Below are 10869 nucleotides of genomic sequence, written 5' to 3'. Positions count from 1 at the left end.
GTTGTTGCATCGTGTGTCCGGCAACCATACTGCCGGATAGGGTTTCCAGAGATTAAAGTCCTGAAAGAGAAAAAAATAACAAAGCGGGAAGCCCCTAGTGCGGTTGAGCCGCGTCTTGGGGCGTGCCGTAGTCATTCCCCCCTCCCCACCTGTGCCATGGTATTTTCAATGCGTAATTATGTGCGTGTGGCACGGATTTCGCCGTTTGGCTGGGACTGGGGCGGGGGCTGCATTGCTATGCGAGCTCGGAACGTGCCAGGCAGTCTTGTTGCCGATTACTCCGGGCGCGCTTGAAGGTGTCCGGGTCTTTGATCGCCGAACTAGTGGATTGACTTAAGAGGTTGCTTTGCGCTTCTGCTGCGAGGACCGCAGTGTGCTCCTCCGTGCGGAGAGAGCGCTCTGTGTTTCCATTGACTGTGATGACCCCCCGAGGTCCTGGCATCTTGAGCTTGAGGTATGCATAATGCGGTACCACATTGAATCTTGCAAATGCGGTTCGCTTGAGCAGTGCATGATAGCCACTACGGAACGGGACTATATCGATGATTAACTCCTCGCTTCGGAAGTTATACGGGGATCCGAAGACCACTTCCAGTGTGACTGAGCCTGTGCAATGGGCCCCTACACCTGGTATGACGCCTTTGAAGATCGTTGTTGTGGGTTTGATCCTTGAGGGGTCTATACCCATTTTGCGCACTATTTCCTGATATAGCAGGTTCAGGCTACTACCGCCGTCCATAAGGACTCGAGTGAGGTGAAATCCGTCGATGATTGGGTCTAGGACCAGTGCGGCGAATCCGCCATGACGGATACTAGTGGGGTGGTCCCTGCGATCGAAGGTGATCGGACAGGAGGACCATGGGTTGAACTTTGGGGCGACCGGCTCCAGCGCATATACGTCCCTTAGCGCACACTTCCGCTCCCTCTTGGGGATGTGGGTTGCGTATATCATGTTCATCGTCCGCACTTGTGGGGGGAACCTCTTCTGTCCTCCGGTGTTCGGCTGCCGGGGCTCCTCCTCGTCATCTCTATATGACCCCTTATCTTTGTTTTCGGCATTTAACTTGCCAGCCTGCTTGAACACCCAACAATCCCTGTTGGTGTGGTTGGCTGGCTTGTCGGGGGTGCCGTGTATTTGACACGAGCGATCGAGTATACGGTCCAAACTGGACGGGCCCGGAGTGCTTCTTTTGAATGGCTTTTTCCGCTGACCGGGTTTAGAGCCTTTGTATCCGGCATTGACTGCCATATCCTCGGTATTGTCACTGTTAATGCGGCGCTTGTGTTTGTTGCGACGTGACCTGCCATTGCCATCCTTGGTATCCGAAGTACCATGGTTCTTTGATATGTTATTGCTACGAGCCAGCCAGCTGTCTTCTCCCATGCAAAAGCGGGTCATGAGTGTCGTGAGGGCTGCCATAGATTTCGGCTTTTCCTGGCCGAGGCGCCGGGCGAGCCACTCGTCATGGATGTTGTGCTTAAAAGCTGCTAGCAGGGCCTCTGCATTTGGACAGTCGACGATTTGATTTTTCTTTGTCAGGAACCGTGTCCGGAATTACCTGGCCGATTCCTCTGGCTGCTGAATTATGTGGCTCAAGTCATCGGCATCTGGTGGTCACACATAAGTGCCCTGGAAGTTGTCAAGGAATGCAGCTTCCAGATCTTCCCAACAACCAATGGATTCTGCTGGCAGGCTGTTGAGCCAATGCCGAGCTGGTCCTTTGAGCTTGAGTGGGAGGTATTTGATGGCGTGTAGATCATCACCGTGGGCCATGTGGATGTGCAAGAGGAAGTCCTCGATCCATACTGCAGGATCTGTTGTGCCGTCGTATGATTCAATATTTACGGATTTGAAACCCTCTGGGATTTGGTGATCCATTACTTCGTCTGTGAAGCATAGGGGGTGTGCAGCGCCTCTGTACTGGGCTATATCGCGACGCAGCTCAAATGAGTCTTGTCCGATGTGTTCGGCCCGACCGGATTTACTTTTACTGTATCTGGCATGACGGTTATCGTCTTGCATAGTGGCGCGCCCTCGTGATCCGTAGATCGATCTTGCGTGTTTTGCTTTGTCCTCCAATACGTCTCGCAGGTCTGGTGTATTTCCCCATGCTTTGAAATTTTTATTTGAGTGGCGTCGGGGTGCGAGCTGAGCTTTTGGCTGGAATGCCTCTTTGTCGCGGCCACGAGGTGGCCGATCAGCCGCGTCATACGCTGGAGATGTAGGTTTTGGTGATTCCTCCTCCAGTCGGAGTAGCAACCTACGCTTTGGGTAACTCTTGGAGGGGCTTTCGAGTTTATATTCCTCGGCCGCAAGGACTTCAGTCCATCTGTCAGCTAGCAAATCTTGATCAGCTTGAAGCTGCTGTTGCTTTTTCTTAAGGCTATTTGCCGTGGCTATAAGCCGGCGCTTGAAGCGCTCTTGTTCGACGGGATCCTCAGGCACGACGAATTCGTCATCATCGAGGCTTGCCTCGTCTTCGGAGGGAGGCATGTAATTATCATCCTCCACCTCTCCATCTGCCATTCTCTCGGGAGGTCTGGCTTCTCCATCCTCCTACCCTAAATCTTGCTGGAGGGGATTGTTGTCGTCTTTGACACTGTCCGGAGTGCTATTATCTCCTATGCCGGTGTCACCGCTTTTGCTTTGGCGAGAGTTAGAGCAGCGCCGCTGACGTCGGTGCTTGGGTTGCTTCTTGGAGGGGTCATCCTCCGCTGTCCCGTCGCCATTGCCTTCTTTGGGTGTGTCCACCATATATATGTCATATGACGAGGTGGCTGTCCAGTGCCCTGTGGGCAGTGGTTCTTGTTCACCTCCTGCATCGTCGTCCATGCCGTCGATGTCTTCAGAGTCGAAGTCGAGCATGTCGGTCAAATCGTCGATAGTGGCTAATAAGTGGGTGGTGGGTGGGCGGCGAATTTCTTCGTCCTCCGCATCCCAATCCCGCCGGACATAGTTCGGCCAGGACTCTCCTGACAAGGAGAGAGACCTTAACGAGTTCAGTATGTCGCCGAAGGGCGAGTGCTGAAAGATATCCGCAGAGGTAAACTCCATGATCGGCGCCCAGTCGGATTCGATAGGCACGGGCGCAGGAGGTTCGGAGTCCGTTGCTCGGGAAGGATCTGGTAGCTTGGCATCACGACTCTCGTGAAGGCTAAGGTCGATACTCAGCTCGATCGCCGCTAAGGATACGACCTCCGTGGCGGGGTCTATCCACCCGTCCATGGATGGCGCAACTGGCTCCGAATTGAGGGTCGGAGCGGTTGCCGGCGCGATCTCCTGAACACTCTCTGATGGCAGAGCTAAATCATGCTCATCATGACCGTGTGGCGCACTAGGCAGGGGCTCTTATCCGTCGAAGATCAAGTCTCCGCGGATATCGGCCGTGTAGTTTAAGCTTCCAAACCTGACCTGGTGGCCAGGGGCGTAACTCTCGATCTTCTCCAGATGGCCAAGCGAGTTGGCCCACAGTGCGAAGCCGCCGAATACAAAGATCTATCCGGGGAGAAAAGTCTCACCCTGGACTGCATCGCTATCGATGATTGAAGGAGCCATCAAGCCTAATGATGATGACACAGAGGAACTCTCAATGAAAGCACCAATGTCGGTGTCAAAACTGGCGGATCTCGGGTAGGGGGTCCCGAACTATGCGTCTAAGGCGGATGGTAACAGGAGGCAGGGAACACGATGTTTTACCCAGGTTCGGGCCCTCTTGATGGAGGTAAAACCCTACGTCCTGCTTGATTATTCTTGATAATATGAGTAGTACAAGAGTAGATCTACCACAAGATCGGAGAGGCTAAACCCTAGAAGCTAGCCTATGGTATGATTGTATGTTGTCCTATGGACTAAAACCCTCCGGTTTATATAGACACCGGAGGGGGCTAAGGTTACACAAGGTCGGTTACAAAGGAGGAGATATACATATCCGTATTGCCTAGCTTGCCTTCCACTCCAAGGAGAGTCCCATCCGGACACGAGACGAAGTCTTCAATCTTGTATCTTCATAGCCCAACAGTCCAGCCAAAGGATATAGTCCGGCTGTCTGGAGACCCCCTAATCCAGGACTCCCTCAGCGAGCTTTGCTATTATAGTTGGGTCTTATGATGTTTCTCCCCCTATACTCTCTTGTAATGGATTGAGTTTTCCCTTTGAAGTTATCTTATCGGATTGAGTCTTTAAGGATTTGAGAACACTTGATGTATGTCTTCCGTGGGATAACCGTGGTGACAATGGGTTATTCTATTGATTCACTTGATGTATGTTTTGGTGATCAACTTACGGGTTCCGCCCATGAACCTATGGATAGGGGTTGGCACACGTTTTCGTCTTGACTCTCCGGTAGAAACTTTGGGGCACTCTTCGAGTTCCTATGTGTTGGTTGAATAGATGAATCTGAGATTGTGTGATGCATATCATATAATCATACCCACGGATACTTGAGGTGACATTGGAGTATCTAGGTGACATTAGGGTTTTGGTTGATTTGTGTCTTAAGGTGTTATTCTAGTACGCACTCTAGGGCTGTTTGTGACACTTATAGGAATAGCCCAACGGATTGGTTGGAAAGAATAACTTTGAGGTGGTTTCGTACCCTACCATAATCTCTTCGTTTGTTCTCCGCTATTAGTGACTTTGGAGTGACTCTTTGTTGCATGTTGAGGGATAGTTATGCGATCCAGTTATGTTATTATTGTTGAGAGAACTTGCACTAGTGAAAGTATAAACCCTAGGCTTTGTTTCAACGCATTGCAATACTGTTTAGGCTCACTTTTATCATTAGTTACCTTGCTGTTTTTATATTTTCAGATTACAAGAACCTTTATCTACCATCCATATACCACTTGCATCACCATCTCTTCGCCGAACTAGTGCACCTATACAATTTACCATTGTATCGGGTGTGTTGGGGACACAAGAGACTCTTTGTTATTTGGTTGCAGGGTTGCTCAAGAGAGACCATCTTCATCCTACGCCTCCTACGGATTGATAAACCTTAGGTCATCCACTTGAGGGAAATTTGCTACTGTCCTACAAACCTCTACACTTGGAGGCCCAATAACGTCTACAAGAAGAAGATTGTGTAGTAGACATCAATGCGCGCCTCATGGCCGAGGGTCTTCGGTTGGCGGAGGAGCGGCATAAGCTAAAGGTGGCTATCAACCTCGGGCGTCACCAGCCCGAGCTTGATAACGTGAAGGCCGAGGTTTCTCTCGCAGCCTCGCGAGAGGCCTGCTCTCGAGCTCAGGAAGAGGCACGGGAAGCTGACCGCCGTTGCGAGGCCGCGGAGAAGCACGCGTGGGAGCTCCAAGCCTGGAGCGCCTCCTTGGAGCAGCAAGTGGAGGTGCACAGAGCCGCCCTTGCGTCGTTGAGCACTACAAGAAATATGTCAACTTGTGACCACCACTATTGGTCACTGAAAGGTCACAAATTTCCATTTGCGACCTTTTTGTGACCAAAAACAGAAGGTCAAAAGCTGGCGGTCATAAACTGACTTTAGTGACCTTTCTTCTGGAATGGTCGAAGACATTTACGACCAAAATATGTCCACTATAGCGTTTTGGTCACTAGCAACCTCCCCAGGCCACGTAGGCATCCAGCATGGCAAGCTGATGTGGCACAAGATTCAGCCCGGTCCAATTCAGTTTTCTACATGGGCCTAGCCCATTAATTCAGCCTTTCTATATTTTTTTTCTGTCAATTTTTGGTCAACTTCATGGGCCTGGCCCAACATTGCAGCCTTTTTTATTATTGGGCCTTGGCCTTTTCGTCTAAATAATTATAATTTCCTTTTTTTATTAAATGGGTCCACCAGTCAGATGGGTCCCAGTTGTCAGGTTTGGGTCTAGTAAGTGAGTCCCATCTATCAGGCTCATATTCTTCATATTTCAACTAGTATTTAACTTGGCAGACAAAAGCACACATGATACTTCAAATAAGAGCAACCAGATCACGTTGCCAATACATATGACCATGTGTAATACAGTACTTTAAAAGATCTACATGTGTAACGAGCTCTACAAGTGTGATACAATACTGCTTTACAAGAAAATGACGACATGCCGGACTCGCTGGACAACCATAGTCAAGGCTGGGAACAAACAAAATGGCAACATGGCTTCCTTTGTCAGGGCTGCCGGTGTTGCTCCTTCCGCGCCACCGCCGCACAGGTGAATTTCCTGCACAAGTGAAATTGGACTGAATCTGTAAACTTTTTTATACTCCTGGACTGTGTTTGGAATGAATTTGGAGTACAAGGAAACCAGAACAATATCTGGACTGTGTTTAGACTAAATTTGGAGTACTCCTGGACTGAATTTGGACTGAGTTTAACTGAAATAATGATCAGGACAATGAACAGTACACAAAACATTATAGTCCAGAACCATATGTGACGGACGGTACCCCAACATTACACAAAGGATGGTCAATGATCAAGACTAGTGTGCAATGATATATACCTTTGGTGACCGGGCTAGAATAATGGACCATAGCCTGAGGATCACGACGTTCGTCGTCTTGACGTACTCGTGCACCTTCTTCATGATGTGCTGTGCCTCCACTATACTCTCCATCGTCATCTTGTCCGAGGACTTGTCGATGATCACCTCTGAGCATATCTCACCTATCTTTCTCTGCTTGGCCCAGACCATCGCGCCCACCGCTAGTAGCAAGGATGCTGCCAGTGCATAACCGACCCACTCGCTGCAATAGAAAAGATGAAACTTGCATATTATTCCAAGTCCCATTTTCAACTTGAGTACACACAAATATGTAACCAGGATTCAATGAAAATGATGCTTATAATCTTAATGATGCACTAAGCAGACTAACGGAAATATATGTGGGAGGTATTCAGAAACATGTTTAATGGAAATATCCAGCTTGGAGATATTCAAAAGCATGATACTCCTAATCATGTACTTATGCTGAGAATATTTATGCTTGCATGTTCAGAATATATACTCTACTCAGCTTTACTAAGAAATATTGTTAAATCTTGACAAGTTAAATCTTGTTCGGTCTTGTTAAATACTCCAAGCAACTAATCCTACTGCGACTGCATCTTGAGTATAGTTACTCCAAGCAACTCTCTCGGACGAGTACTAACTAGAAAGAGCACCATGGGGACGGGGAGGGTTGGATGGAAATCTCACCAGGATGAGGTCGAAGATGAACCAGGAGGTGCCGAAGAGGAACACGAATAGGGACAGCAGGAACGGCATGAACTCCAGCCCTCTTCGACCAACCTCTGCACAAGCACAACCACACGCATGTCTCATGATTTAGTAGTCAGCGCGTACACCAAACTGTTGACTGTGGATTTCAGAAATGTGTGCGTGCATACCGTGAAGACGGCGATCTGTGAAGCTGATCGTGACGTTGACGCAGGGCACGGCGATGGCACCACGCCGCGATGCCGCCGCCGAGGACGACGAGGGAGAGGACCAGGAACCCCGCTCGCAGTCGGTGGTGGCGACCAGGAACATACAAAGAGTACAAGAACAAACAAAGCTCATGGTTACACTTAATTCACATTTTCTAACTCTCTTTTTACATGTATAAGATGCTAGAAATAAGATGTAGAGTTTTCAAAAAATAATTAGCATACTTGCATTTTGCAGTGCTACTGTGTGCACTGGACAACAATCATTTATGGACTTAATTCAAAACACTTGTAACATAACAGAAGCAGGGTGAACAGGGTACCGCATTTGATACCAACTGAGAACACTTATTACATAACAAGACAAGAGCAAAGTGAACTTAGTGTCGCAGTGTTGTTTAAGAGAGCGGCTTGTTCAATTTAAATTCACACCGAATGAGGCCAGAACCAACTTACATGATCTGGTATAAATCTACCAAATACCCTATTTCAGCAACATCACAGAACACACGAACTAAACCTAACATACAAGTGAGGTCACGACCAATATACATGACCTAGTAAGGAACCAAGGACCTTCAGTAGAAACCACCAAAACCTCGGCACGATCCACAGAAACAATATTATTCTACCGTTTGGTTAAAGCCTAGAACACTGCGACGCTGCATACATCTCCCTATGCAGCAACTAAAATCAAGTGTCTTCGCCATACACAAGACCAACACGTACCAAAAATGATCTATTGCACAACCACGGCAGTTAGTACCAGCCAGCACAGTTAAAGTTGCATCCACGGATCATGGCAACTGGAGAGAAGTGATATACCTCGTTGATGGCGAGCATCTGGCCGTTGGCCTTCTTCACCTTCTTGAGCTTCCTCAGGAAGTACCTGCGCGCAAACAACCAAACAATCAAACACATAAGCACCGACGAAACCAGCGCGCGAGGAAGATCGAGGTCGGGGGAGGAGACTGACCAGAACTTGGACTTGGCGCGGACCTCGTTGGTGGCCCAGAGCTTCATGCGGTAGATCTTGGGCTGCTCATCGCCGGGGGTCGGCAGCGCGCGACCCACCACCTGGTACTGGTGGAACTATGCGCAAACACAGAGAGGACAGCCACGATGGGGGTAAGATCGACGGCGCGGCGGATCTAGAGGACTGGGGGAGGACGGCGGGGCGGGGAAGAGAGAGAGAGAGAGAGAGAGAGAGAGAGAGAGAGAGAGAGAGAGAGGGAGGAGGAGCTTACCCTGTGGGCGACCATTCTGGCGAGCTCTTGAGACCAGAGTGCGGGGCGGCGAAGCGAGAGGCGAGGTTGGATACGTAGTGCTGGAGGAAGGAGGAGGCGGCGGCGAGGGGGGTGGGAGGCGGGGAGGGGGAGGGGCACCACTGAACTATATCGATGCCGCGGACGACGACGAGCACTCCCCTCCACCTCCGCCCCCGAAGCTCATCTCCATGCCTCCTCCCTGGTCACCGACGCCTTGCGCGCCGGAGATGGCTGCCGGCCTAGATGGCGGCGACGGAGAGGGAGTTGGGTGAGTGGGTGGGGAGAGGGAGTGGGTGGATCTGGCCGCCGGTTGAGGGGAGAGGAGGGGGAGCGGCAGCGGAGAAGGAGGATCCGACGGGTTGTGGCGCAGGTTGAGGTACGGGTGTAGGGTTAGGGAAGGGAGGTGGCTTGGGGGTGGCGATGCGGTGGGGAAGGGAGGGGTCGGGGTGGCGATGCGGCGAGGATGGGCGCGGGGAGGCCATGGATGCGGGGAGGTCGCCGCCGGCTGGTGGGATCGGGGGAGGGGGATCTGAGGGGGGCGAGGGGATCTGCATCGGGGGAGAGGGGAGAGGAAGAAAGAAAGAAAGAAAGGAGGCGGGGGGGGGATGGAAGATGCCAGCTAGGGTTTCGCCTCAGGTGGGGTTGGTGGGGGAGGCAAGGAGCGACGGCTACCGTTGGATCCGGGAAGATCCAATGGTGTTTTGTGCATGATCCGTGTGCCTTGTCCACGGACCAATCAGAACGCAATACAATATTATGACCAATTGAATTGGTCGTGATAAATTTAAAAATAAGATGTTAGATCATCTTAGCTATTTACTTGACCTGATACATTGGAAAAAAATGAAACAAATGAAAAACCTTCTCATCATGTCATCAAATGTGACCTAGTTTTTAGAAGAAAAAATAACAAAATAGTAATAAGGAACTTTTCATTTTCTTTGCACGAAAATTCATTTTTCATTTTTCGAGTGCTCAAAATGAGTTTTTTTGTGAAGAACATACCAAATATTTGTTGCAAAATTGTATCAAATCATTTTTCTAAAATACTAGACCATATTTAATGTACAAATAACCAAATGGTTGGGTGTCAAAACTTTTAATCCACCTCTCGTGAAAAAGACAAATTTCCGCCGATTCAGTTGGAAGCGGGTCAAATTTGAACTATTGTTGCCTCATAGTTTGCTATTTATTTTTTCCAAAAATCATTTCTAGGTACATAAGTACCTATTTAATCAGAGAAACACCAAAAAATTTCCAAGATTCAACCACTAGCTAGGAACGGTCAAGCCCGCCGTTTTGACCGCATTTTGAAACGGGCATAAAAAATTCAAAAAAAAACAAAAAATTGGAAAACCTTCACATTGTGTCATTATATGTGACCAAGTTTCCAGGAAAAATAATAAACTTGTAATACGGAAATTATTTTAGAAAAGTGTTCTCATAAATGAGCTATCATGTGTGAAGATTCATGGATTTCAACCCAAACGCTCAATCTCATGGTCACATTCATGGCATAGTTTGTTCAAATGATCTCATATTGTGCACAAGGGTGCATCTTGGAATTCCAAACAATGTTGCCAAAGGGAGTTTTCATTTTCTTTGCACGGAAAATTCATTTTCCATTTTTTGAGTGCCCGAAATGAGGTTTTTTTGTGAAGGACCTACCATATATTTGTTGCAAAATTGTACCAAATCATTTTTATAAAATATTAGGACATATTTAATGCACAATTGACAAAATGGTTGGGTGCCAAAAGTTTTGATCGACCTCTGGTGAAAAAGACAAATTCCCGCCGATTCAGTTGGAAGCGGGTAAAATTTGAACTGCAGCTGCCTCATAGTTTGCTATTTATTTTTTCCAAAAATCATTTCTAGGTACATAAGTATGTATTTAATCATAGAAACATCCAAAGTTTTCCAAGATTCAACCACTAGCTAGGAACGGTCAAGCCCGTCGTTTTGACCGCATTTTGAAACGGGCATAAAAAATTCAATAAAATCAAAAAATTGGAAAACCTTCGCATTGTGTCATTATATGTGACCAAGTTTCCAGGAAAAGTAATAAACTTGTAATACGGTAATTATTTTAAAAAAGTGTTCTCAGAAATGAGCTATCAAGTGTGAAGATTCATGGCTTTCAAGCCAAATGATCAATCTTATTGCCACATTCATGGCATAGTTTGTTCAAATGATCTCATATTATGCACAAG

The 10869-nt window shown here is 48.2% G+C and overlaps 1 long non-coding RNA gene across 1 annotated transcript; it reads right to left on the bottom strand.

The window, feature by feature from the left end:
• Positions 1-8196: 8196 nt before the first annotated feature.
• On the bottom strand, positions 8197-8679 carry LOC125548750. The gene is made up of 3 exons (XR_007301157.1): positions 8636-8679; positions 8365-8480; positions 8197-8277 (listed from the first exon to the last, which is right to left on the bottom strand). It is a non-coding gene; the product is annotated as an uncharacterized LOC125548750 (long non-coding RNA).
• Positions 8680-10869: the final 2190 nt, after the last annotated feature.

The sequence above is a fragment of the Triticum urartu genome, chromosome 3 (assembly GCF_003073215.2).
Source record: "Triticum urartu cultivar G1812 chromosome 3, Tu2.1, whole genome shotgun sequence".
Lineage (NCBI taxonomy): Eukaryota > Viridiplantae > Streptophyta > Magnoliopsida > Poales > Poaceae > Triticum > Triticum urartu.
This window is presented reverse-complemented; position numbering and strand designations above follow the sequence as displayed.